At 42.9% G+C, this 6,555-nt stretch overlaps 1 non-coding gene across 1 annotated transcript; it reads right to left on the bottom strand.

Annotated features, from left to right (window-relative positions):
* Positions 1–533: 533 nt before the first annotated feature.
* On the bottom strand, positions 534–640 carry LOC116481405 (U6 spliceosomal RNA). Its single transcript, XR_004251559.1, has one exon. It is a non-coding gene; the product is annotated as a U6 spliceosomal RNA (small nuclear RNA).
* Positions 641–6,555: the final 5,915 nt, after the last annotated feature.

Raw genomic sequence — 6,555 nt, 5'->3', positions numbered from 1 at the left:
ATGCTCATACATTGAGCGAGAGAGTACCAGGAGAAATGGATACCTTGGAACCAGTAACACAAGAAATGAAGAGTTGGGAAGATTTTCTCTGTTCACTGTGAGACTGTTCCTATTGGGCTTGCGATTCACTCCTAATCCTGTTGTGGAGTGAACTGTACTCCTCAAAAGAAGATACGTTCAAGTCCTAGCCCCAGTACCTGTGAATTGGCCTTATTTTGAAACAGCATCTTTGCAGATATAATCAAGATAAGATGAGTTTGTAATGAAGTAGGGTGGACCATGAGTTCAATATGACTGGTGTCCTTATTAGAAAAGGAGAAGAGACACAGGAAGAATGTCATGTGATGACAGAGGCAAAGACTGGAGAGATGCATCTTCAAGCCAAGGACAGCAAGAAGCTGGAAACCATCAGAAGTGAGGAGAGAAGTGAGCAATGATATACCTCTACAGCCTTCAGAGAGCACATGGCCCTACCAACACCCTGATCTCAGACTTCCTGCCTCCAGAACTGTGGGGATACATTTGCATTCTTTTAAAATCTGGAATGCCTCATGAATTTGCATGTCATCCATGTGCAGGGGCCATGCTAATCTTCTTTGTGTCATTCCAATTTTAGCATTCGTGCTGTGGAAACAAGCACTATTTGCATTGTTTAAAGCAACTCAGTTTGTGGACTCTGGGTGGGCAGCCGCAGGAAACCAATCTAGGTCCCAACATCCAACTAGACTGTGATGCACACTCTTGTTCCTCCCACTTGAACAAACTGCCTCCCCTGCAGCTCTGTCAAGCGGTGGTCACGTTCTCCCTACAATTCTCATTACCACTGAGCTTAGAGGGAGGTAGAATGCCTACTAACTATTACCTCATTTCATTTTCTGGCTATTCTTTCTTTCTCCTCCCTGAAAATCCCCAACTCTGAATCTCATGTTGTCATGTTGCTGTTTTCTTCCAATGACTGGGTTATTGCCCTACATTTTAAGACAATTTTAGCTCATGGCCCATTATCCTAAGTTTTACATGGACTTAATTCCTCACATTTTTTGAGATGGAGTCTCGATCTGCCACCTGGCTGGAATGCAGTGGCACGATCTTAGCGCACTGCAACCTCCGCCTCCCGGGTTCAAGCGATTCTCCTGCCTCAGACTCCTGAGTAGCTAGGACTACAGGCAAGCCCCACCATGCCCAGCTAATGTTTGTATTTTTAGTACAGACGGGCTTTCACCATGTTGGCCAGAATGGTCTTGATCTCTTGACCTCATGATCTGCCCATCTCGGCCTCCCAAAGTGCTGGGATTATAGGTGTGAGCCACCGTGCCCAGCCCACTCACAATTTTTAATATGTTTTTAGATGATCCTTTTAACATCTCGGCCTTCAGATTTCCAGAACTCCTCTTTCGGAAAGAGCTTGTTCTTGGTGCTACCTTGGTTATTTGTTCTCACGGACATAGACTCAATAAAACCTTCCTATTTTCCCAGCTCTCTCCGTTTTATATCACTAGCCTAACAAAACTTTACCCTCACTGAGATTTTCTGTATATTGATCTTACAATGTGTCACTACCCTTCACCCTCTTGATATTTGTGTTTTTCTCCCTACCCAGCCTACATTTTGTGGCTAATCTATACAAAACTCCTGCAAACACTCTTGACTCCTTTGCTCCTTTCTTCAACATACTTTAATGGCAAAAGTACAACTCTGGTTGAATCCAAACTTTTGCTGACCAGATATTTCCATATTTTTGTAGCTGAATATGTTGGGGAAAAACAAGCAACTGCAGTGACCTGTTCTGAGGTGAGTTTCATGCCCATGGGCCTTCGTGCTGCAGGGCAGTCATGCATACACACACCACTACACATTGCTGGGTCAGTCAATTTCCCACTGCCCTAGACTATGATTTCTCACTGTCTCCTTTCTCCGCAAACTTTAGCACTTCCTCTCCACTTCTTATGCTCATTCTGCTGTCTTCCTTACTGAAAAAACTGAAGCAGTAGAAGGGAAATTCTTCAAGCTCCTATCACATCAACTTACGAACATCTCTATCTACATATTCTGGCTTCCTGTGTGTTACCACAGATGAACGTCTATGCTTTTATCTAAAACCAGACTCTGCGATTGTACACCAAATCCCACCCACTCCTGCTTATTCAAAATCATCACTGTAGCGATTTTTCTGCCTTCCTCTGCATTATCAGTGTCTCTTTTTAAATTATGGTTTATTCTCAATGGCTTAAAAACATCATGTAATACTTCCTTCTGTCAAAACTTTTTTTCTTGACTTCACATTTCCTGCATTCTATTTGTTCTCATTAGCAGCAGAAATCACCAGCATTACCTGTATTTGTAATGTCCAATCCTTCTCTTACTCTGCCTTAACTATTTTTAGATTAGTTTTTTAAATTACAGAATAACTTTTCTCTTGAGTAACCAAAGATCGCCACGTAGCTATGTCCAGTGATCCACTATCAGATCTCATTTTACTGAACCTGTTAGGTGTATTTGAAACCTTTAATCAAACCTCCTCCTCTTCATCATCTTCACTTTCTTTGACCTACTGAAAGAGCAGGACACATAATTTTTCTTCTGACTTATTGACCACATTTTCTCCATAACCTTTTCTGATTCTGTCTCTTCTTTCTATTCTCTTACTGCTGGGGTACTCTGGGGCCCTTGGCCCTCTTCTCTGTGTACACACGTTTGATGTTATCTACTCTCATATACCTTTAAATACTATCACTATGCTTCTAACTTGAACACTTATATCTGCAGCCCAGACTTATTTTCTGAGCTTGCCTCAATATATACAACGCTGTACCTGGCATCTCACTTGTCTCATAAATATCTTAAAACTCAACACGACATAAACTGAACTCATGCTCTTCCTCCCAAAAAAAAAAAAACCACACTCATTTCACTTGTAACCTTCTCTCTTTGTTGAAGATAATGAAATCCTTCTAGTGGGATTAGACTAAATACAAAACAACAACAACAACAACAATAAAAAATTAAGGATCATTTTTACCTCCTCCCTGTCTTCCCATGCTAATCTCTCAGGATAGATTGCCATCTCTGCTTTTTAAGTGCTACTAAGATAATAGTTCAGCCCACCAATCCGCTTTGCTCCAGAGAACAGCAATCACCTACTAGCTGATCTTCCTGCCTCCACATTTGTCCTCTCTACTTAAGATTCAACATAACAGCCAAAGTGTTTTTTGTTTGTTTGTTTGTTTTAAGATATAAATCAGGCAAGGCATTGTGGCTCATGCCTGTAATCCTAGCACTTTGGGAGGCAGAGGCAGGCAGATCACGAGGTAAGGAGTTTGAGACCAGCCTGATCAACATGGTGAAACCCTGTCTCTACTAATAATACAAAAATTAGCTAGGTGTGGTGGTGTGCACCTGTAATCTCAGCTACTTGGGAGGCTGAGGTGGTAGCATTGCTTGAACCCAGGAGGCAGAGATTGTGGTGAGCTGAAATCGTGCCATTGCACTCCAGCCTGGGCAATAAGAGCGAAACTCCATCTCAAAAAAAAAAAAAAAAAAAGAAAAAGAAAAAGAAAAAGATATGAATCGGTCTGTGCTTCCTTTCCATTACTCGTGACTCAAAACCCTTTCTTGGCTCCCTGTTTCACTCAAAGTGAAAGCCAAGATCCTCACAATGGCAGGGCATTTAAGGAAGCCACTTCCTTAACCTTTGCAACTTGGACCTGCAGCCTTCTACCTCATTCATCCTGCACAAGCCTCAGTGGCCATTTCTGTTTTTTTCCTTTTTTTTTTTTTGAGAAAGAGTCTTGCTCCGTCACCCAGGCTGGAGTGCAGTAGTGCAATCTCGGCTCATTGTGACCTCTGTCTCCCAGGTTAAAGCAATTCTCATGCTTCAGACTCCCGGGTAGCTGAGATTACAGGCACGTGCCACCACGCCTGGCTAATTTTTGTATTTTTAGTAGAGACGAGGTTTTGCCATGTTGGCCAGGCTGGTCTCAAACTCCTGACCTCATGTGATTCACCCACCTCGGCCTCCCAAAGTGCTGGGATTACAGGCGTGAGCCAGGGCACCCAGCCTTCGCCATCTCTTCATTTTGTGAGCACATCTGTCAAATCCAGTCTTCGGGTATTTCTACTAGCTGTTCCCTTGGAACACTCTTCTCCTTATTGCCCTCAAGATCTTTCTCAAATATGTGTTTTTAGTGAGGGCTAATATGACCCCTTATTTTAATAACAAATTCTGCTTTTCACTTTTCCTGCAATCTCAACTCCTGTCACTCTGTTGTTTTTCTTTTTGATAGAGTATGTTGCTTGATACTTCTGTGCACCATGCTTTCTGCTTCTTGTCTGAGTCCCCCTACTATAAGGTGAGTTTAGTGAGGCAGGGGTTTTCTTTCTTTCTTTCTTCCTTCCTTTCTTTCTTTCTTTCTTTCTTTCTTTCTTTCTTTCTTTCTTTCTTCCTTCCTTCCTTCCTTCCTTCCTTCCTTCCTTCCTTCCTCTCTTTCTTTCCTTTCTTTCTTTTCTTTTTCTTTTTGTAACATACACCAAGCATCCAGAATAGGATCTGCAGCATTATTTTCTCCAGGTATTCATTGAGAGAACAAAATAAACCCATGCTGTGGTGTTTAAACTAGGAGGGCAATTCAAAACTCAGGCACCACCGTGCTTCCAGCTGATTCAAACCAAGAACCTTAGTCATGCTTTTAGAATCACAGGTTAGAATCACTGTGGGACCTTTAAAAATAAATGCTAATATCTGGGCCCCACTCCCAGACCAAGTCCACATGAGATCTCTGGATGTGGAATCCGGGCAGGATGTTCTGGAGAAATTCCTAAACAACTTTTAGGAGCCATCAGAAGGAAGAGCTTCTGCCATAGTGAGATAGCCAGGCGGACTGGGGTGGAGCCACAGAGGTTTGCGCCTTTTGCAGCTGGGAGGAGCCTGGCCCCTCCTCTTCCTGTGTGGAATTTGGGATTCAAGTGGCGAGGCGGGAAGCACTCTAGTAGTGACTCTGGCCTTGCAGTGAGTCCCTATTTCCACCTTTTTTCCTTTTCACCTGATAAAACCCTGCTTTAGTCACCCTTCAAACCATCTGCGAGCCTAAACTTTCGTGGCCATGGGACAAGAACCCTGTCTTTAGATGAACTAAGATAAAGTCCTGCAACAATAAGTTCCTATGTCCTAAAACCTACTCCTGCCTCCTGTTTCCCATTCCTCAGGTGTTTAGGGAAAAGTGGTCACTCACTGAAACTGGGCAAAGGATGACCCCTTGACCCTGAATGGCTGAAACCAGTTCCCTGAAGGTGCCCACAGCAGCTAAGCTTTAGATCTTCAATTAAAACTGATTAAAGTGGATGTTTATTTCTCTTCTACTGCTGGGGTGTTCTGAATATGTTAGTTCCATGTTTAGGTTTGCTGTTTGTAAATTCTCTCATTCCAATCATCCCTCAACTTGTTCAGCACTGATGAAACAAGATGTTTTTCCTCAGGGAAATGTTTGAGATCTGATTCTATGTGCTAATAGGTACCCAGACACCCCCTTGGCGTGTTCCTGAGTTCTGTTCCCATAGTTTACTCTGAATAAATTACGACATGTGGAGATAGGTCAGGAGTTTCAGTGACCTGTTTTTACCGAGACACTCTCCAGGCTTTGTCCCCTTAGATTTGCTGAAACTTCTAGTTTCTTTCACTGTCATCCTACCTTCCTCTCCCTTCTCCCCATCAACCTCCACTCCTCTGAGAATCACAGAGTTCCAAGCAGTGATGATGCATCTTCACCCCAATTATCTGGTCGCCCGTGTTTTACCCATGTTTAGATGTTTCACCCTGCTGCACAGAGAGTTTGTGGAAGGAACCTCTTCCTGTCTTCAGATTTGGGGTATTGGACTTCAAGGACTTGCCAGTGGTTTGCAGCCTGGGTGTGGCTAGAAATAGAGAACAGTTTTACCACTAGTCAGAGGCGAAGTCATGAGAAGGTCCCTGTGTCGTGATTTCCTGTCAAGGGCCGATGTTTGTAGAGGATGCTGCAGACTCATCCTAGTTTCACTGTATGAGCAGAACACAGCAGAGTGCCACATTGCTTCGATCCATGTTCTAAGTCTATATTTTCTTTGATAGTATTTTTGGTAATACTGAATCAGAAAAGCTATTTAATGAGCTCTGTTGTTGTCCCATGGCAAAATGTACCAGTCTTATGACCGAGAGCATTTCACCTGCTATTCTGGAAGAGTCTTATTACATTTGATTTTCTACTTGAGACTTCTCTTGAGCTTATTCAACATAGGAAACAAATGCCTCCCAAATGATATTTTTATGCAGGGGTCTGTCTAATCTGGGAATAAAAGCATGTATTGCATTCAGCAACAATTCTATTTTTCCAGAAAAAAACACCACCAATTCTGACAACTTTAAGGTTAGATGATGCTTTAAAGAACTATCCCACTCAGCCAAAGTGGAAGCTTGAGTACAATGTTGTGTTTTAGGGCAAGAGTCTCCAACCCCTGGGCCAAGAACTGGTATCGGTTTGTGGCCTGTTAGGAACCAGGCCACACAGCAGGAGGTGAGCTGCAGGT

This window comes from Hylobates moloch, unplaced genomic scaffold (genome assembly GCF_009828535.3).
Source record: "Hylobates moloch isolate HMO894 unplaced genomic scaffold, HMol_V3 SCAFFOLD_13, whole genome shotgun sequence".
Taxonomy (NCBI): domain Eukaryota; kingdom Metazoa; phylum Chordata; class Mammalia; order Primates; family Hylobatidae; genus Hylobates; species Hylobates moloch.
This window is presented reverse-complemented; position numbering and strand designations above follow the sequence as displayed.